Raw genomic sequence first — 23,151 nt, forward strand, 5'->3', positions numbered from 1 at the left:
ATAGTCTGTTCCTGAAGGGTCCCAACGATACTCATCCTTTGCACCTTTGATGGTGGGTGCAATACTGTGCAGACAGCTACAAAGAGAGTCAAAGCTACCTTTGAGATGGTGGGGTATGGGTGGGAATTCCCATTGAACCCAGGCATTAGTTGATTCATTCCATTGAGAGATTTGACTCAGTTTAGATATGCCTTTGCTGTGGAGATAATGAAGAATAGGGTCGATATCTGGAAGACTGTTTATGGGAGGGTTCCCCGTGATTTTGTCCGAACCAATGTTCACCGTTTCACCTCCTTTTAGCACTTTAGAAACATTTTGCGCCATGAAGACGATGGCTTTTTTACAAAATTTCCATATCTTTGTACAGTGTCTGTTGGGGATTTCAGCATTAAGAATTTGCGATCTTCGTTGATTAAGATATTTTGATTCTAAGACTTTTTTCCACCATGCAGGTTGATTGTCCATAAGTCTCCAAATCAATTTCCCACTGAATGCTAAATTCATAATAGATGGGGACCTGATGCCCAGACCTCCATTCTCAGGGCTTTGTATAACCTGTTTCCAGTTTACTAGGTTGAATTTTTTCTTTTCATTCTTGCCCCCTTGCCAGAAAAAAAATCTGAGGATGCTATCCATTTTTCGGTGGAATGAAGTTGGAGCTTGGGCCAGAGAAAACTAATATAAAGGAAGGGAGGAAAGCCCTGATTTTAGTAGAACTTGTCGCCCAGCTGGATTGAGCCACAGAGTTCCCCATCTCTGAAGTTTCCTTTTCATTTTGTCTAGCGTTAAGTCCCAAACTCCAGTCTTTGCTTTCCCTATGGTTATCGGCATTCCCAAATAACTGAAACAGTCCCAATCTAGCTTGCAGGGGACACCAAAAATATTGGCAATATTATGTATCATTTGGGACAAAGCATTCCATCCATAAATACAGCTCTTAAGGTAATTTATTTTACCTCCTGAATATCTAATGAACTTGTCAAGAAGGGACTTGAATCTTCTTGCAATAATGGTGGTCGCCCCCCCTAGCAGAAGGGTGTCGTCGGCAAATTGAGAGTGATTTATATTTTTAATGCCATCTTCAAACTTGATGCCCGTAATGAGGCCTGACTGTCTCTTTTGATCAAGGGCACAGCTAAATGATTCTGCCATGAGGATGAAGAGATAAGGGGCAACCTTGCCTTAGTCCTCTTGAGGATTGGAAGGAAGGTCCGGGTCTTCCATTGATGAGGGGGACGATCCAAGGTCCAGAAATGCAGCATCTTATGACATTAATAAGAAGAGGTGAGAAGCCCATCCTTTGAAGAACTGCAAATAAAAAAGAATGCCTTACCTTGTCAAAGGCATTGGCCAGATCTAGTTTTAGAATGAAGCCTTTCTCATTCCTTGCATGACTTGAGTGTATGGCCTCTTGAAATAAAAGAATAGAATCTGAAATTTGTCTGTTTTCCATAAAGCCTCCTTGGTTTTCTGAGATCAGCATCGGTAGAAGAGGTTTGAGCCGAGAGGTTATGATTTTAGTGAAGATTTTGTAAGATGAGTTGCATAAAGATATGGGCCTGAAGCGAGAAAAATCGGATGGCCGGTTCTCCTTCGGAATGAGAGCCAAGTTGGTAGAATTTGTATATCCACCTATTTTGCCTTTTTTTGGATCCACTTGATGTATTTTATGAGGTCCTTCTTTATCAACTCCCATTAATCCCTGTAAAAGCTAATTGGGAACCCATCCGGACCAGGTGCCTTGTTGGGATGGAGGTTCCAGATTGCTTCAATGATTTCTTCCTCTTTAATTTCTGCTGTCAAGTTTTTGTTCAGATCATCTGTGACTTTAAAATGCAAATGTTGTAACAGGTCATCATAAGATTCTTCCTCCTGTACTTCGGTTAAGAGGTCCTTGAAATGTTCTGTAGCTGCTTCTTTAATATCTGCTTGTTCCACATGTTGAGTCCCTGCGCTGTCCGAGATGGCAGTTATGGTGTTTCTGACTTGTCTTGCGGTGGCTTGTTTATGAAAGAATGATGTGTTCTTATCCCCACTTTCCAGCCATATTTGTCTTGATTTGATGTGCCACTTTTCTTCCTCCTGCCTTTTAATTTTTCTCAGTTTATTGTACAACTCTTCTTCTTGGATTTTTTCGCTGTGGCAGTAATCCTTTTGTTCGATTGTGCATTGGAGTTCAGCGATTTGAAGTTTTAGCTCATGCTTTTCCTGTTCTGGCTCCTTGTAGTGCGATTTGGCCCATTGTCTAAGCTCGTTTTGCACATTCTTTTGTTTTCTCTCCCATATTTAGCGTGGGGAACCTTCAATATGCTGTCTCCAGGTGAGCTGGATGATGTTTCGGGCAGCTTGTTGATCACTCCAAATATGATTATATTTAAAAGGCAGCGGACCAAGGGCGCAGTGAGTATTCAAGGCGAGGGTGATTGGATAGTGGTCTGAAGCAACAAAAGGCAAAATGGTGGAGTTAACAGATGAAAAGGTTGACAGGGGTGAAATATTAACCAAGAATCGATCCAGCCTCTCCATGATATTGTGGCTGCCCAGCCTTCGATTGCTCCATGTGAACTTGCAATTTTTTGGAGCTATGTCTATCAGATCACCAATGTGCATTACGTTTTCCATCTGATTCCTGAAAGGGTCTGGCAGAAAATTCCCCCCTCGCTTTTCATTAGCATGCAGGATTAAGTTGAAGTTGCCGCCTACTATGGTGTTGCTGTTGTCTCCTTCCATGATGTGATTGCTAAGAGTTTCCCAGCATTTTCCTTTATCCCTATAGTGATTGGGGACATATACATTGAAGATGACAATCTGTTGATTGCTGATATTATTTCTCAGGACTGTTTTTATCCAATGCTGATCGATTAACTCAGCTTCACTTTGCCAGTCATTTTGATTCCAGATGGTGGTAATTCCTCCAGAAGCTCCTCTTGCTTCGCATATGCTTCCTTTGTAACTTTTATACTTTCCAATGATTTTGTTGATTTCTGATTCTCTTTGCTTTGTTTCCTGTAGTAATATTATGGATGGTTTCTCCTGCACTATAAGGTTTGTTAGAGCATTGATTTTAGCGGGGTGCCCAAGTCCCCTGTTGTTCCAAGAAAGTATTTTAATCATTTCAGACCTGTGGTTCGAGGAGGTGCTCTGCCTCCCTTGTCTTTGCTTGCTACTTCTTGATCTTTTGTGGCCTGAATGTAAGATTCTATTGGATGTTGTAGACCAAGGGCTATGTCTTTCTGCGCGTTTTCATCCCTATGCTGCTTTGTAGTCTTTCTCCCTGGCTTCTTTTGACCATCAAAGGAAGAGCCCTGGTCCTTGGAGTTGCTTCGGGTGATTCTAGGGGGGAGTGGTTCAAGTAAGAGGGGAGGAAGGGCACTCATAGAATGAGGGGAGGAGGGCTGATCAGGAGGGTTTGAAGGAGAAGGGTCACCTTCAGGGAGGGAAAGAACATGGAAAGGGTTGGTGGATGGAGGAGAATGAAGGGGTTTTCCAAGTCCAGGGGAATGAGATTGATGAGGAGGGGAAGGCGGAGGAGATGGGATTTGGGCAGAGGTTTTATGAGAGGAGGGTCCAGGTTCATTGGGTAAAGAGGGACTAGGGGCTGTTTTTTTTTTTACCACTTCCCATTGCTGATCTTGAGTATTATTATCCACATTAATAATCTTAGTGCAGCGATTGGCAAAATGACCATACTCGTGACATACCTTACATTTGAAGGGGATCTGTTCGTAATCGAGCTGTTGTATGTGCGACCATTCATCGACTTTGATCTTGATAGCTTCTGGAAGTCCTTTGCCCAGGTCGACCTCGACGCAGATACGGGTGCATGCTTGCATGTTGTCTCTTGGTTCGCTTCTGTCAATATATTTGCCGACTGCATTTCCAATGGCTCGCACAGAGTCATCTCCCCAGCAGTGTAATGGGAGATGTGGGAGACGTACCCAAACAGGAACTGCATTAGGAATGTCAAGCTCTGGATCGAAATCTGGCGTCCACTTGTTTAAGTACAGACCTCTGGAGTCCATAAAATAAGGTCCATTGCGAAAAATCAGATCCTTGTCATTCTTTGTCTCGAAGTGAAAGGTAAAGTAGCCCTTCCCGCAGAATCTAATAGCAATTTTTCCTTGGATTTTGTCCGACCAATTTCTTTCCACCCACCTCTGAACAGTTTTAGGTGAGGGCCAAAGACCAGTGAATTGCCCTATCAGACCCTTTTCGGCCAAAGCAAGAGCAGCCATTCTAGGCAGAGTAGGAGGAAGGGAAACCTCTTGAAGTCCTTCTATTTTTTTTACAAATTTTGAAAGGGCTGGGCGATCTCGTTGAGGTGGCAGGGAACTGACAAGGGCTGAGAAAGCCTGCTACTGTGCAAACTCCTCCGGTGGAGCCTCCGGAGGGGCCATCAGGAAGAATGGGGGCGCAAACCAGAGATCTGAAGGTGGCAGGCAATGCTCGCGCTAGGTTTCTCAGGAGCGCGAAAAAAAAATAAGAATAAGAATAATAACAATAATAAAATAAATAAATAAATAAATAAAAATAAAAATTAATTATATATCTTACAAATATTTATAAATAAAAAATTATTAATCTTTATTACATAAATTTAGTATTTTAGTAACTATGAACTTATTATTTTCTACCATATGAAATTGATTGTTATATTTTCTAATATGTAATTTACTATTTACATACTTATACTTTTTAATATTTAATATAGAAATTTCAATTTTTTTTAAATATTAAAATTTTCATTAACTAAAAAACTAGACAAAATTAAATACAAATATAATTTTTTAATATAAAAGCTTCTATTTTTAATTTTTAAAATATTAAATTTTATATTCACAAAATTCTTTACCAAATTCCATAATTTTATTTATTTATTTATTTCCTTTTATAATTTACCATTGATTATAACTTTATTAATATAGGCCCCCCGAATTAACCTTCTCTTTCATCATTTTTACTTTATTAATATAGGCTCTTATGAATTAACCATCTCTTTCATCATTTTTTATCGGACAGATTTTTCTGCATAAGCCACTTTCTTCCCCGTCTATTCTTGACAAGTCACCTTTACGTATTTAATTTCTTTGCATATCTTTTGGTCTTAAAGAGAATAGCTTAGCAATGTTAATTCCGCCTGGTCTTATTTAAAGCAATGGCTGCCCATCAATGTCACATTCACGGGCAGAATTCCACTGGATCGTTAAGCTGCGTGGTGCAGATTGCAATTTGTTATTTGCAGTACAAATTATAGCCTGCTTGGATCGTATATGTTGACTTTGTTTTCATGGAGTTCAAGAATGCAGATGAAACGGGAGGCATGTTGAAATAATTTCGATAATAACATTTTATTAATAGAAATAAAGAAAGCATGTTAATGTTCATGAAGTTAAAGATAAGCTATGGGACATATTGCTTCTTCATCTGCTTGATGTATGCGGCCTTTTTTATATGAAGCTTCACAATAAATGCTCCTAACTTCTTGACAAATCCATCACTAAATAGATTACCCCAAGAGCTAGCTACTAGCGTATCTGCATAACACCCCTGGCTAAATAGATTATCCCAAGAGCTAACTACCAGCATATGTGCATAACTTTCCCTGTTGTCTTTGAAGGCCTCACATTCTAAAATGAAATGCTTTTTTGTTTCTTCTTTTCCAGAAGAACAAAAAATGCATACTCTTTCCTCCCACACTTCTTTTAGCCTTTTCTAGCGCCCTGTTTTAGAATGGAGTTGATGAGAATTAAATAAGAATTTTGTATCTCCAAGAGATATTGGCCTCTATGTATGCTTTTGGTTGATGACTATGAGTGGGATTAAACACTTCAATATAGTACTTTTTCTTTCTTCCTAGCTCCTTATCCCAAGTGCGCTTGTAAAACTTATCCATAATAAAAAATTTTATCTATTTGTTGTTTATGGGACACGTGTTCAAGAAAATACCCCATTTACTAAACCATTTATTATTTTGATGCATCCATTTTTTTTTTGCACAATTTATCATTAAAGACAATCTTAGGCCATCTACCCTCTTCCATTTGCTCAATTTTTTTAAATACCTTATGACTCGCACCATAGCAATTTCTTCAATAGGAGCAGCTCCTGTTTCACTTAACAAGATAGCATAAGGAATTGCACTTTTAATCTTGAATTTGTTTGTAACCAAACGCTTCTGAATTTTCTCAATTTGTCTCCACTGCATGTCAGATGTACTGCTGGCCCATAGTTCACAACCATAGAGAATTACCAAAATCACTAGAAGCCCAAAAAGAGTTTGAGTGGTTTTCCAGTCCCATAACTTTGCCTCTCTACACCTATTTTGAAAAGCATTAAAAAATTTCTAACCCCCCAAAGTTTTTTTCTTTCTACAACCATCCCAACTTAGATTTTTGTTGAAGTCAATTCCAAGGTATTTGTAATCGCAACTTCTTCCAGAAGGATTTTTGTTGAAGTCAATTCTGAGGTATTTGTAATTGCAACTTCTTCCAGAATGTTTCCTTCAAAGTAGAACTTATGTTGGTTATGTTTTCTTTTTTTAGAGAAAACCACTACTTTCGTTTTGTTGATATTGACTTGCATCCCCACACTTCTACAAAAATGCTCTTACAAACCAAGAGTCAATTTAGCAATCAAAATAAAGTCATCTGCATACAAAAGAAGCCTTATAACAAACTTTCTCAAATGAATACCATCACCCCCTTGCGAATTTAACCACTCCTCAAGCTTGTCGATATATAAACCGAAAAGGGTAGGAGACAGAGAGCAACCTTGCTTGACCCTGATATCACTTCTAAAACTTTCAGAAATGCCTTCCGAAGTTTTAATTTTGACTTTCATTTCTTCATACAGCCTATGCACAATTGCTCTCACATGTTTAGGAACCCGAAGCTCCTCCATCCTGTGCCAAAGCTTATCCCTAGGAACCATGTCAAACGCTTTTCTGAAATCAACAAAGCAACAAAAGACTTCTTCCTTTTTCTCCCAAAATTTTTCAATGATGTGCCTTAAAGTTATACAATGATCAACTGTGGAATATTTAGGTCTAAAACCTACTTTTGCTTTAGCACGCTTATCTCTTGCTTCTGCCCACTTGCTAATTTTATTTTCTAGTGTGCTTCCTAATAGCTTTGCAAACAAAGGGTTTATCAAGACGGTCCTATAATTGGAGGGATTATTTACATCACCGCTCTTGAAAAGAGGTATTTCTAGACTAGTTGTCCAATCTGTGGGGAGCCCCTGTTATATGATGTTGTTAAGCTTTTTTGTAATGTGGCGTGCAAGGATCTTTGAGCCCCACTTTAGATATTCTACTTGGAGTTAAGCTAAGTCTTTTGCTTTTCCAACACCCTACTTCTTGATACCCATCTCTACCTCTTGCAACGTGAAGATTTCAGTATCAGTGGTTACCAAGGGGGGAGGGTCAACCTTGGGATCCTGCTCATAGAGTTGTCTTGCATAATCAAACCATTTAGAAGTTGTAATACTATTTCTAATTTGTGTATTTCTCAGTTGGAGCTCCTTCCAAAATAATTTGGGATTATTTTTCCGAAGGAAGATTAGTTCTTCCCTCCTTGAAACCATGAAATCGACATTTTTCTTGCTTAATAATTGTTTGTAAGATTTGAGATTTATGTTATCCTTGTTTGACTCTTTCCACATTCTCCTTGCCTTTTTGCATTCCTCGTCAAATCAAGCATTAACCGGAAAGAAATTTGTTTCATACTTCTTAATTTTTGCTCTTTTGCACTCTGCAAGTGCGCATTGAATTAAATGTGTTAAATCATGACTATGAAGGTCGTGAATTATGATTTTCTCCTTCTCGAAGAGCCTCTCTAGCATTATTTTGAAGGTATTAAAATTTTCTGGAGTCAAAAGAATTCTGCCCTGTGGGAGATTTTGTTGGACATGCTGAATGTTTGACTCTAATTGTTTCTTTCTAGTCCAAGAGAAACTTAAATAAATTGGCTTGTGATATGATTTTAAGTCCCAAAGTTGATCTCCAATCAAAACTTCCTCCATTTTCTCACACAAACCATGCGAGCAAATTACATAATCTACTGCACTTACTCCATTGTAAGTATTGCAAGTGAAATTACCAAACTTTGCCCATCTAGTCAAGCCATTACAAATGACTAAATAAAAGGCCCCACATAGAGTAAGCAATTATTCACCAAAGAGATTGCAACCATTGTCCTCTGAAATTCTTTCCCACTGATGATTACTCTCTTTTATAAGCCAAAGAGGGTGGCAATCTTCTTTACAACAAAGAATGCTAGCTTGCTCACTTTAAGTGTTAGCGTTGAAATCACCCACTATAAGGACATCACCTAGTTGAGAATATATTGCAATCTGCTTTTAAGGCTACAAATGGATCCTTTTGGTCAAGCCCTCTACCTTTGTATATTTTTTAATCTTGTGGCACAAAATAGCATGCTCCAATTCTGATGTGGTTTCCATTTTCTAATATTTTAAACCAAATGAATTGCTTAATTGAGTCTTCTTTTTCTCACTGAATGAGACGACCTTATTTCTCCCTCATTAAAACCATAATAAACCCCTTGCCATTTTCCATTCCTTGTTGCCTTGTTCCACACTTCCATCTTCCAATTTCCTTCAAACAGAGGTGTCTTGCACCCTTCATGCTCATGTGTTTCTATGAGGCAAATTATGTCTTTCTCTTCCACAATAGGCCGTAACCTAGGTCCTCGTCTCCATGCGTAACCTCTGTAGTTCCAACAAACTAATATTAAGGAAACCTCGATATGACTTGATTGCTATTTATTTTGACATGCAAGACTCACATTTGAGTCTTTGTCCTTGCGTTCCCATACTGATTTTGCTTCTTGATTCCCTGTTGAAGAGTTTGTTACTTCTTCTTTATTACCATTTTGCTGATTTGTTTTGGAAGGAGGTCCAAATCGTGCTATCACAACTTTGCCTTTATAAATCTATGCTCTCTTGCCTTCATCTCTTGCCACCCTGACCTTTAACATTTCCTCCCTCCTTTCCTCCTCTTGTCTTACAGTTAAATCTTCTTCTAGGAAAGAGCGAGAACCCATCAAGAGATGCTTCTTGCTTAGAATGATATATTTATCACACAAGCTAGGCATGATGACTTTTATGGGTCTGGCTCTCTCATCGTTAAACTTACCCGCCCTCCATGCTTGGCATATTTGTCCTTGCCATAGCAACTTGTCTTTTAAAAAGTCTCTTGCAAGGTTAAGAGTATATTCATTTTTCCCATAGTCTTTCACGCCTTTAATTATTATGTTTGTTGCTCTGTTTTTGACTTTCCTTGCCTTTTCTATCTTGCATGTTGTCAACTTGAATGTTTGTTTCTCCTTCCTTATTAGCAGAATTGTTAATAACTTGAGCCAAAGTTTTGGAAACTTTGATGGAATCTCATTTCCTTCCTTCTCTTGCTTTATCTTCATGGTTGTCTATTTGGACAATCATTTTCCCTTTATCCTCGGATGATTTCGCATTCATCACCTTTATAGTTTCCACTACAAATTTCTTTATGTTTTGCACATCTGCCTTCATGCGTTGCTATTCTGTCTTCCCAATCATGAGAGCTTCTTGTAGCAATGCCACTTGTTATTTCAAAATTTTATTGCTTTCTGCTAAAGCCTTGTTCTCAGTTGTTATTATGTGAGTTTTATGATATTTTTCCTGCTTTTGATCTTCTAAAACCTCCAACCTTTGTTTTGCGTTTAACAATTCTTTCACATAAAGATAAGATGACAAGGTGAGAGGTGTGGAAAATTGAAAAACAAAAATGCATATGAAAATATATAATTAAGAAGCACAACACAAATAAATAGGCTATGCTTTAAAACCCATTACAAAAGTTACACCACCAAATTAGGGCGTCATTTACTCAGACAAATGAATTGCCAACACTGTTAAAAGTAGTTGGAATCTTGGCAAAAATATTTCAACAAATCTCGCGTTTGAATCATGGTTTTGATGGTATAAAGAGATTCAGTGCCATCATAAACTTCAAGGTACCCAAAAACTTTAAGTTTCACCCTTATAATCTAGGTTTACAAAAATCCCTACCAAATTTTATCAAAATATTGCCAAATTTTTCATAATTGTTAAAGCAAAAAACAATGTAATTAAACTACTAACCAAATTAGTAATGCTAATATTGAAAATCCATACATTTTGTGTCTGGACAGTCTTTTTAAATAATTGCGGCCATTGCTGAATTTAGCATCCAACCAGTCTTTGACGACCGTTTGTCTGTAGCTTTTATGGATAGCGTAAAGATATGTACTGAAAAAATAATCAGCGTAAAGATATATTAATATTTAAATTATTTTTATATAAAAAATAGTAGTGTAAAGTAATTGGATTTTTTTATATATTCAGATTTATGTTGATATTTAATATAATATTCTTATATATATTAAATGTTAATTTTATGTTAGGTTTTAAATTATACATTTTTTTAATTATTTTTTTATTTTTACGTCTATGTTTGGACATTATATTATTAAAATATTTAAATTATTAAAAAATAAATTTATTTTCAACTATATTATATAAAATTGAAATATTTTATGGACATTAAAATATTTTATTATTATATATTAATTTTTTTTTCTATATTAATGTCTTTTAAAAATCACTATTAAATATTTAAAAAATTAGACTACTTTTTCATAATAAAAAATAAAAAACACTTATCAATAAAATAAGAACTTTCTCTATATAAAATTTAAGGTGAATATCTAAATATTTTATGTATTCCAAAGGTTGAAAATTGTTGTTTGACCTGGTATTAGTTTCTTTTTGACTAAAACAATTTAAAATCTATCCAAAGTTTAACATTATGAAGTGAAATTTATTATTTTTAAATAGAATTCAAATTCATTTACCTTAAATATTATTGATTGAAATGTTTCACCTCTTATTGTGTAATGATGGTGAGAACTAACTTCAATGTGCATTATTAATTACTATTGTACCATCCTCATTATTTTTATTATTTATTAAAAGAAGGACTAGTTAACATTTAATGTGAAATGGGAGGGTGGCCCTTGACTTCTTAGTGTCTCTTAACTTGTGAATACAAAGGGCTATTCATTATTGACCTTTGACAACAATGTCAACCTTTCAAACCTACTTATTAGTGTACCTAGTAATCTCATGATTCTAATTCTCTAAGATTTTTTAATTAAATCCTAAGTTGTTGTGTTGTGCATATTTTATTATACACTTTAACTAATGTTCACAAATCTCGTATATGCTTATGTACAAAAATATTCTCTAAGTAATAATTAAACATTAATAATGTGTGTATATGAGTAGAGAATTGAGACATTCATGGGCCAAAGTGGATCATTATTCCACGAAAAGTTTGTGAGTTAAGGTAAAAGTCATGGGAAAATGAAGAATTATAAAAGAAACATTATTTTCTTTCTTAACATATTAAACTTTTTAATTCATCAAATTGTTAAAAGGAATAAATATATATGAAAAAATGATGAGTGCATTGGACTCAAGTTGTATTAAACCATTATAAATAGAAGGGATAAATATTAAAAACCTAAGGAATTGATAAACCCGAGGGATTAATATTATAAACCCAAGGCATTAATAATCCAATGAATTATTAATATTATAAACAAAAGGGATCAATATTATAAACCTATGGGATTAATAAACCCAAGAGATTATTAATATTACAAACTCAAAGGATTAGTATTACAAACCCACAAGATTAATAAGCCCAAGGAATTATTATTATTATATATTTTTTTAAAATGTGTATATTTTCATTAATAAATGTTGGATTGCATGCCATAACCTAGTACATATTGAACCCGTAAATCTTCTTCAGTCTTCCAAAAACTCCATTGATGTCTATTATAGTTCACACATGTTCTAGATACATTTATTCTAAACAAGTTCTCCTTATACAATCTCCAAAAAATACCTAGAATCACTATAAACCTGCAAAACATTTTAAACTATTTTAGACCTAGACCTTGCCACATATTCCTTTTTTTAGAAGTAACCTCGTATTCATCAGTTTCATTCTCAAGTTGAGGAGGTGAGGCCTGCTCCATGTTGATGCTCACGATAGCTCCATCTCCTCTATGCACATTGAGGTTATCCTACCTTTACACCATTCCTTTTGGTTCATTGATATGTTCCACCATCCTCAAGTCTTCCACTACTTGTATCATCTCATCCATTCAAAGTGTTAACATGTTTATTGCCAATTGATTCTTCTCCATCCTGGTTTCTAGGAGTTCCAATTTCTGGGGCATTAGCTAATGATGTGCATATGTTTTTGAAAGAATCACGTCTGCTAGTCTAATGGATAGTGATGCCATGTAATCTAACACATCCTCATGTTGCTCCAGTGTGTTATTCCTCTCACCAATGTCACCGTTGTTGTCTATGATAAGTGCTTGGCACAAATTCTTCCCTCTGAGTAAACTGGCTGCAATTTGGCTCTTTATTTTTGATCAAGCCCACCTTCCTCCATTTATGCCTTCTGGCTACTCTTTTCTTGCTGTATAATCTCTGATATAGTGATTGGACAAGCAAATCTAGTGCCATCATGGGAATAGAGTTTTCTAGTACTTAATGGATTAAAAGTGAGGGGCACACACTTGTTGCCAATGTCTCGAGTAGAGTAAATATTAACTCATATGCTCTTCTTTCCTCTTGGAGTTGACAATTAGATCTCCACCTGTCCATCCTCGAATGTTACATGACATCCACCGTTCAAGTGGACGAGCAATTGCATCCTTTGTTGATGTGATTCCACATTTGCAGCATGAGGAGGTTTAATGCCAATGTTACCAATATGGTGAGTGCACTAGCCAAGAGAAATGATCGTTGTCGCCACCATTTTCTATGTTGATCAATAATTAATTCCTCGATGCCTTAATGTTTTGTTGACGGTGTTGGACCCACCAACATTCAGGGGATCTCCCCGGTATGAAGTCCCAACTAGACCTCACATCGTTTGGTGTAGGAGTCCCATCCGGTATGTGGTGTAGGAGTCCCATCCGGTATGATGGCTTGGTTGCCATTATCTTAAAGATATGCCTTAGCTCTTACTTATCAACACATGAGAGTGGTATACTTAGTCTTCAAACAACCAGGTTCGTGTGCCTAGTGAGTGCTTAGTGTCGCTTGTGTCAAAGTTCTTTCATTGCAAAGGGAGAGGGTGAGAGTGAGTCTCAAGTCGAAAGGGAATAGTCTCAACTCTGTTAGAGACACATAACACATCAGGATCTGCCAACTTTCGGCGCGGTAGTCCACACAGATACGAATTTCACAAACACAAAGTAACCAGATAGTACGTACAACACCCAACGGAGTCGTCCACACGAGTGCGACAGTCGTTATAACAAGTTTTACAAGAATGAATCTGTCGAGTGTTCAACGGTGTATTCCACACGAGCGAGACGATGTTAACAATTGATACAACACATTTCCAAGAACATATGCACTAAAACAACCAAAATAGTTCAACTATCTTAGTACAGGTTAAAACCACATGCATTGCAAGCATCCAAAGAATAGTCTTACAAATGAATACAATACATGTGTGAAAACGTGTTGGCATGTTAACAAGCTTTTGAATTAAGTAAAAGTTCCAAGACACATATGTACACCATACATCACTAACTTCGATAGCAGGGCGTTGAAATAAATAAATAATGTTATATATATCTTTATAATCAAATACAAAGGTGATCAAATGTTAGTGTAAATCTTAATTCTGGTAAGAGGAAAAAATGTAATAGTATTAAAAAAGAAAAAAATAAATAAATATATTTAATTAAAGTTAATAAATATATTAAAATTGACCCATAATATTATTAATAATTATATCTATACCCTCAAATATAATGGTGATACTATAACTCAAGAGCTTTAAAACGCAGTTGTCTATAATGCGACTTTTTGAAAGCCTTTCCGGCGGGTTTTTCTGGCAGGAATTTATTGGAATCGCAAGTTTGATAGCTAGTTTCTGCACAATGAAAGCGTCCCAGGGGTTTTCGAGGGTGCTGAATCCAAATATGCAGTTAAAAACCCATTTTAACTGCAACAAATCAAGATTTAACCTCAATTTCTTCCGCCGGATTCCGTCACCGGTCCAAAAAATCACATTATAGACAACTCCCTTTAAAACTGGAGAAAACAAAATAAAGCCACAGGTGCCATTTAAATTGAAATCGAAAAACAGGTCTACAATTGTGGACCCTTGACGTATATTCAAATGGGACGCATAAGAGTGACATGAAATATTTGAAAAACTAATTGCATGCACACCTATAAACATTCAACACGTTAATGGATTCTGTGCAAGGCGTACTATTTTTGAACTGATAGACACTGAGCAAAAGAGTTGCAGGCCGGTTGGATATGGTAAAGTCAAACTTCACTCTCTTACATAAATAAATAAATAACATCACATTTATAAATAACAAATCAAATCTACATTTACAAATAAAAGTTTACATTTCCCAATCCTCCTCAATAAAAAAAATTATAATAAATTTTACCCCATTCTCAGCGTAAGAATTAAAAGATATATATATATATATATTCAACCAACCATTTCCGAAACATTATAACGGGATCAAGACTCCTTCTCTAAACTAATTACGCTACCGTGCTTCTTACTCTCCTCACTTACCAAATAAATAAAAACTTTAATATTTTACTAATTTTTTATTAATTTTGCGAAAAGACCACGTCTCGTGTCCGGTTTACAAAGATACCTGTCATGACTTAGAGAAAAGGAATTCCCTGTCCCACACGTAAACGTTATGGATTACGCGGTTTGGAGGGGCCCACCTCTTACCACGCATTTGACATTTTATCTGTCGTCTTCGCGTGGATCGAGAATCCTCAACGCGCTCTGGTTCGGTACCACACGTACTCGCACAGTCGCACTCATTTCCGAATCCCGCTCCACTCATTCGAACTAATTCTTTTAATTTTCTGTGCTGCGCGTGAACTTGACACTGATGGGCGGCCATTGCTTTAAATCAGGGCAGAATTCCACTGGATCGTTAAGCTGCGTGGTGCACACTGCAGTTTGTTTGTTATTTGCAGTACGAATTATAGCCTGCTGCGATCGTATATATTGACTTTTTTTCCATGGGGTTCAAGAATACAGATTTAATGGCGGAAATCAGAGGGTTTCTTGGCTCTCCAGCGGATCAAAGCATGTTAAGCTTGATACTCAGGACCGTTTTTCTCTACGGGCTTTTCACTTCGCTGTTTCGATATGTTTTCCCGATGAAATTTAAGCCCTGTTTCGACAGCAAAGCTTCTGAAAAAGCTTTAATGGCGGATAATAAAATCGAGAGGGTTTCTGACGATGCGGTCGGCGGAGAGGTGCTGAGGAGGGTTTTCTTGACCTTTGATAAGAACGGCGACGGGCTAATCAGCCAACAGGAGATGAAAGAGTCTTTTGAAAAGCTGAGGCTCTGCATTGGCGAAGAGGAATTGCTCCACACGATTCGAACCGTGGACGTCAATGGCGACGGGTATGTGGATTTCGATGAGTTCGTGACGCTGTATGAATCGATGAGTGGTAAAGGATGTGAAAAAGCAGAAGGTATGGCGGATCATATGGATGGAGACGCAGATCTGGCTGAGGCGTTCGGCGTTTTTGATGAGAATGGAGATGGTTTGATAACAGTAGGAGAACTCCAGTCCGTGCTCAGGTCGCTGGGTCTGAAGGAAGGCCGAACGGTTGGAGATTGCAAGAAAATGATACAGAAAGTTGATAAAGATGGCGATGGGATGGTCAATTATACGGAGTTTAAGGAGATGATGAGTGCAGGGTTTGGGAAGATTTAGCATTCAAATTTCATTGAAAGTTGCAGCAGAAGAGATGTGAATGAATTGAATTCCTTGGTTTTGCTAGGCGCTGCAGATTGTATAGTTGCAGTGCATTGTTTTGTAAATGTATATATAATTTCATTTTTTGGATTGTTGAAGTGGATTGTTCTGTAAATAAATTTATTTCATACGATAAGGAAGGTTTGAGGATGGAATTAGTTTTCAGAAGTAAATTATTTCCAAAAATGCTGAAAGGGGAGCCAGGTTGAAATAATTTTGATAATAACATTTTATTGATATATAAATTATTTCAAATTTGATATAATTTTGGTAATAATATTTTATTATACTTGTGGCTGGTTGAATTTATTGGTAATAATATTTTATTATATTTGTGGCCGGTTGATTTGCTACCAATTTTATTTTTTAAAACAAATTTAATTTATACAAAAATAAAATTTATTTTTTAAAATAAATTTATTTTAATAATTGAAATATAATTATCATTATTATTAATTTCACTGCATCATTAATTATTACTATAGTGTTTACATTATTTTTATTTTTCAAAATAAAATTTAAATTCATTTATCTCAATACTTGAAATATTTCACATTAGAGTATAAACTGACTTCAATATACTACATGGTTAATTACTACTATACTATTCACATTATTTTTATTATTTATGGTCCTAACATGTGAAAATGAAACACTGTGAATTGATAGGGCTGTTCATGAATGTTGTATTGTTTTTTATAGAAGTGAAAGAACAAAAGTTTTGATCTGTTTCACACACTTTTACTATGTTTGGATAATTTTTTTGAGTTTTTTTTAGAAATTATAAAAAAATAATGATTAAAAGATTCATAATTTTTATTTTGAGCATATTTTAAAGATTCTACAAATTAGTTTGGGAAATAATAGAAATTCTGATAAGATTGTGATAAAATCTGGCAGTTTTAAAATATGGATTACAACGGTTTAGGATTTTGGGTGCCACAAAATTATTGATGGTGATGAAGTTATTTCCACCATAAAAATATGATTCAAATACCGGGTACCACAAAGTTATTGATGGTGATGAATTTATTTCCACCATAAAAATATGATTCAAATACTTAGCATTATCATCTAGACAAATTTGTAAGATATATCTTGAATCTAAATATTTATATAAAGTATATTTTGAATCTAAATATTTATATATTTCTTTAAAAAAAAAAATTCAATAAAATAGAAAGCCTTTAATCTTACCCTCTATGAAATATAATATCAAATACTAATACTAATATCCAATACTAATACTAGTGAATACGAATGAAATCCCATAGGTCTGACCAACCGATATCCATTTATTGGCATTCAAAATTTTCTTTGAGTATACAGAATGTTAAATTTCATTACCTTATTTGACATTTGGGTCCTTTGTATCAACTGACATCCATTTATGGTCATTTAAACTAATACAAGAAATGATAACAATAGTATTATATAAAAATGATTTGGGGTGAAATGTTTAAAATAAAGTGGATAAGTTATGAAATTAATTAGGTTAAGTATCATATTTTTAGAGTAATCAAATTCATATATGATCTAAACTCATTTTGTAAAGTTCATATAATGAAAGACTTAAAGTATTTTTTTGAGGGAGTCAGATTGAGTTATAACAAGGTCATTCAGAAGGCAAGGGTAGAGGACCTATTAATTTAACATGACCCAATGTTCATTAGAATTGACCTAAACCTTATTCCATTGGTCAAATATGAAACAAAGGGGTGTTATTATGCAAGTAAAATAAGCTTTCAAAATAATAAAACCTCTTAAGATGCAAATCTCTTTTGAGTGCAAAACTTGAAAAAATGTTTGCAGCTCAAGAAATCTGATTCCTCTAAGCCCTTAGTAAATCTAGAATTAAGATAAATCTATGTTAATTCTTAGTAATGTTATTTATACTTATATAAATTTCACATCTTTTTAAAAATATTCTTATTTTTTATATTATTAAAGCTCTCATAATAATATATATATATATCAATGGCACATATTTTATAATTTTTATAAATTAATTTTTTAATGTGATATGCATAATATTAATTATATATAAAAGAGATTGTAGTATTGGTATAAACTTTTATATATTTATTAATTAAATTTAAATAAAATTTTAAAATATAATGATTATTAATATAAATTATTATATATAAAATAAATTTGAATATATTTATATATATATAATTTATATTTTTAATAAACATTATTAAAATTAATTTATAATACACTTTATTACCCATTAATTTACAATATACTTTATTACTTATTAGGTTATATCTAGAAAACATTATTGAAATTAATTTACACTACACCTTATTACCAATTAGGTTACAGCTAGAAAACATTATTTAAATAAGTGAATAAATCTTATTTTAAATTTATTTTATTTACATGTTTAAGTAACTTAATAATTATAAAGATTTAAAGCTGTTTTTGATAAATTATGGGTTTTGTTTTTCTGGATTATAAATAGATAAGTAAAGGGTCCCAACAAAATATGCATTTCATTAAAGTGATTTCTTTTTTGATAATTATTTTAAATGGTATATTTTTTTATTAATGGTTGAAGATTTTTTATTTTAATTTTGGTGGATGAAGATTTGTTAAATTTTTTTAATTAAAGTTTTAGATTAATTTAAAAAAAATAAATAAAAATATGTTTAATTTTAATATTTATAAAAAATTTAGTATATTAAAAAATTTATTAAGTTAAATTAATTTTTAATAAATTTAAAAAATTATATTAGTAAACGATTGGGAAAAAAAATCCATGTCCTCAATCCCATACTTAAGCCATTATGAATTAAACAGCTTGGAGGGGCCCACCTCTTACCACGTATTTGACGTTTTATCTGCCGTCTTCGCGTCGATCGAGAATTCTCAACGCGCTCTGGTTCTGTACCACGCGTCCTCGGACTCATTCGCGAATCCCACTCCACTCACTCCAACTAATTCCATATTTACAAAATTCGAATTCGAAAAAATTTACTAACTAAAATTCAATACCGAAAAAATTCGCAAATATAAAGGTTATAAATTTTAATTATTTAAAAATAAATTTTATATTTATATTTTTTTAAATTAATTATTTATAATTTAAAAATAAATAAAAATATTATAAATATATTTGATATCGATGATAATGATGATGGTTAACGTCCACTGAGACCAAACATTGGTTTACCAGACCTAAAGAATCAAATTATTTTATTTGATTTAAGATTTTATTCTTATGCTTAAAAAGCTTAGAGAGAAGCCTCTCGAGCTCACTATAATTTTGACATTGTAAAAGGCTAGAAAGGTAAGTATTGTAACAAAGATTGTGAAACTGAGATCTAATATGGTTGTACACGGGGCACTCTAAGAAGAAGTGGTTTTCATCCTCGATGTTCCTATTCTCACATATATGGCAGATCCTTTCCATCCATGGTGTTTTAGGAACTGCCCAACGACCTGTTTCACTATGGAGCTCATAAGAATTCGTTCTAATCTTTGCTATATTAATTTTCTTCTTTGAGCTAGTTAAAATAGAGAGATAATTTTGATCTTCTAGGCTGGGGTTGATGACTTTCTTATATTAACTTAATTTTCTTTGAGTCGCTAAATCTTTCTTACACCACATTTTTTCTTTGAACTTAGAAGTAACAATATCTTTAATGTTATTAATATTTTGCAATGCATCATTCTCGTTGATCTCCCAATAGTGTAACCAGGCCCTTGTGTCTTTATGCCACCCTCGATTGAGCCTTAGGTGGTTTTGACTGGACTTTAAAGCTAGCCTAGGAAGTCTATGATCGTCTATGTTATTGAGTTTGTGCTTGAACAACAGAAACCTAATCATAGCTAGGCTCTCAATAAGGGAAAGACCTACTTCTATAAGGAGAACACGATAGGGTGTATTGCTTTTAATTTTCAGGTTATAAGTTATAAAATGCTTCTAGATTTGCTCAATCTTTCTCCATGATTCTCTGGAGATGCTGCAACCCCAAACCTCACAGCCATATAAGATAACAAGAGTGACTAAAGTTTCAAAGAGGAACTTCTTTTTATCCCTCATTATAAAGTTTGTTGTTTTACAATTATTTTCAAGACCAAAATAAGCTTTCCACCCCCCATTAATCCTTTTCTCAATGCTATGGTTCCAGTTGAGCTTGTGATGAATATCAATTCCTAGGTACTTGTAAGAATACACTTTCTCCAAGTTATTATTGTCATACATAAAATTAGCGTAAGTGTCCTTCTTGGATTTGATAATCATAACTTTTGTTTTGTTAGTGTTAACAGTCATACCCATGGTAGAGCAGAAATCCTTAAGAAGCCTGAGTTGCTTATCAAGATCAGATGGGCACCTTGCGAAAAGAACAATATCGTCAGCATAGAGAAGAAGAATGATGACTATCCCAGCTAAGATCGTGCCATCACATCCTACTTCCTCTAAATAGCCTTCGAGCTTATCGATGTAAATGTCAAATAGGGTAGAGGAGAAGAGGCAACCTTGTTTAACTCCGATGTTACACTTAATATCTTTTGACCACCCCTCTTGCTCTTTAGCTTGGCAATTACATTCTTGTATAACTTTATAGTGGCAGCTCTCAACTCGAGAGGAACCCTTAGCTCTTCTAATCTATTCCAAAGGTTGTATCTAGGAACCATATAAAAAGCCTTTCTAAAGTCCACAAAGCAACAAAATAAATTGGATTTATCATTACGACATTCCTCTGCAATGATCCTAAGCGTAACAAGGTGGTATGTTTTTGAGTGATGCCTTCTGAAACCTGCCTGGCCTTTAGCCCGCTTACCTTCACTTTCAAGCCATATGCTTAACTTCTTTTCCAAAATACTACCATATAACTTGGCTAAGAGAGGGCTGATCATAATTTTCCGATCATTAGAGGGGTTATTTGTATCCCCACTTTTAAAAATAGAGATAATGAGGCTCTCAGTCCAAGGTTTAAGGAACCCTTGCTTGACTACTTGATTGAAAAGCTTGTGGATGTGGGGGATGAGGACGGGACCTCCAATTTTTAAGATTTCCGCCTGGTAACCTTCAATGTCCTTAGCTTTCCCATTAGTGAGGCTATTAACCCCAAACTTAATGTCTTCTAAAGAGAAAACTTCTTTAGTTGTGAGCAGGGTTTCCAAATTATCCATGACATTTGGAGATTCATAAAGCTTTTTAAGATAGGAATTCCAATCGTGAAGAGCAATTTTATTATTATCTTTAGCCTTCCTAGTCATAATCTGCCTCCAAAATTTCTTAGGAGCAACCTTAGAGAGGTGTAAGAGATTCTCCTGTCTTTGACGAATGTACTGCCTCTTTTTCCTTTTAGTTGGGGCTTTGTATATTTTTATCTTGTCCATTTTAAGATATTCATCAGCAGTTTCCTTAATTGCTCTCCTCGCACTTTTACAATCTTTGTCATACCATGGATTGGTTTTAATATTTCAATTGAGAACCATTTAATAGAATATGAGAGGGTTGTAGTAAAATTATGATAGAGGTCTTCTATATTGTCTATACTAGATAAAGGAAGCAAATTAGTTTTTAATTCATTTAGAAAGAGATTGTTTTTATTTCTATCAAATATTAAGTTCTTTTGGCTATAAGTACTATTTTCTGTGCGAACTCTATGCATGACAAAATTGAGAGCTATTATTAAAGGGTTGTGATCAGAATTAGGTTCGTGGTCGTTTAAGATGTCAAAATTTATTATTTCGTTGTATAATGGGAGATCGGAAATAACATAGTCTACCACGCTGCTACCAAGTCCATGGATGCAGGTCATCTTGTTGGAATTGGGCCATTTCTTTAGACCGTTGCAAATTATGAGATCCTGAGCATTGCAGAGCTTGACTAGCTCTGACCCAAACAAATTTTCCCCGAGGTCTTCAGAGCTCCTTTTGTACCTGCTAGCCAGAGTAGGGTCTTTGTCTAACCAAAGAGGATTAGGGTTGGAATGATTGCTTAGAATAATAGCTTGGTTGTTTGAAGTTCAAGCATTAAAGTCACCTATTAAAAGGATATTATCGTCATTCCTTAGGCTAGAAATATCATTCTCTAAACCATTGTAAGGGTTAGTTTTATCTAGATTCTTCTTCTTATAGAAGTTAGAATTGATGGGGGGAAAATAACATATTGCTATGTAGGACTTTTTATTATTAATGTCACTGATCTCTATCCAACTATATTGGTTGTGAGGGTCATTTTTATAAATCCTAGCATGGGGGGAGATGTTCTTCTTAATGTAACAAGCCATTCCCCCAACGCCTCTACGGGAGGATCACTTGTTCCAAGTAGACCATAGCGTAAAGCCATCTATGTTATATAATTTTAATAAAAAAAATCATAGGGTCTTTGTCTAACCAAAGAGGATTAGGGTTGGAATGATTGCTTAGAATAATAGCTTGGTTGTTTGAAGTTCAAGCATTAAAGTCACCTATTAAAAGGATATTATCGTCATTCCTTAGGCTAGAAATATCATTCTCTAAACCATTGTAAGGGTTAGTTTTATCTAGATTCTTCTTCTTATAGAAGTTAGAATTGATGGGGGGAAAATAACATATTGCTATGTAGGACTTTTTATTATTAATGTCACTGATCTCTATCCAACTATATTGGTTGTGAGGGTCATTTTTATAAATCCTAGCATGGGGGGAGATGTTCTTCTTAATGTAACAAGCCATTCCCCCAACGCCTCTACGGGAGGATCACTTGTTCCAAGTAGACCATAGCGTAAAGCCATCTATGTTATATAATTTTAATAAAAAAAATCATAGGGTCTTTGTCTAACCAAAGAGGATTAGGGTTGGAATGATTGCTTAGAATAATAGCTTGGTTGTTTGAAGTTCAAGCATTAAAGTCACCTATTAAAAGGATATTATCGTCATTCCTTAGGCTAGAAATATCATTCTCTAAACCATTGTAAGGGTTAGTTTTATCTAGATTCTTCTTCTTATAGAAGTTAGAATTGATGGGGGGAAAATAACATATTGCTATGTAGGACTTTTTATTATTAATGTCACTGATCTCTATCCAACTATATTGGTTGTGAGGGTCGTTTTTATAAATCCTAGCATGGGGGGAGATGTTATTCTTAATGTAACAAGCTATTCCCCCAATGCCTCTACGGGAGGATCACTTGTTCCAAGTAGACCATAGCGTAAAGCCATCTATGTTATATAATTTTAATAGAAAAAATCATAAACTTATATTAGTTTTAGAAAAGAGTAATTACTTCAAATTATAAATTTTAATATCTCTCT

General features: G+C 34.6%; 1 pseudogene; it reads left to right on the forward strand.

Moving 5' to 3' along the window:
- The first annotated feature begins 14,936 nt into the window (after positions 1–14,936).
- Positions 14,937–16,171, forward strand: LOC149197322 (calmodulin-like protein 3 pseudogene; annotated as a pseudogene).
- Positions 16,172–23,151: the final 6,980 nt, after the last annotated feature.

This window comes from Pinus tabuliformis, chromosome 2_2, assembly GCF_031772625.1.
Source record: "Pinus tabuliformis cultivar Carrire ecotype Pingquan chromosome 2_2, CPIR1, whole genome shotgun sequence".
NCBI classification, from domain to species: domain Eukaryota; kingdom Viridiplantae; phylum Streptophyta; class Pinopsida; order Pinales; family Pinaceae; genus Pinus; species Pinus tabuliformis.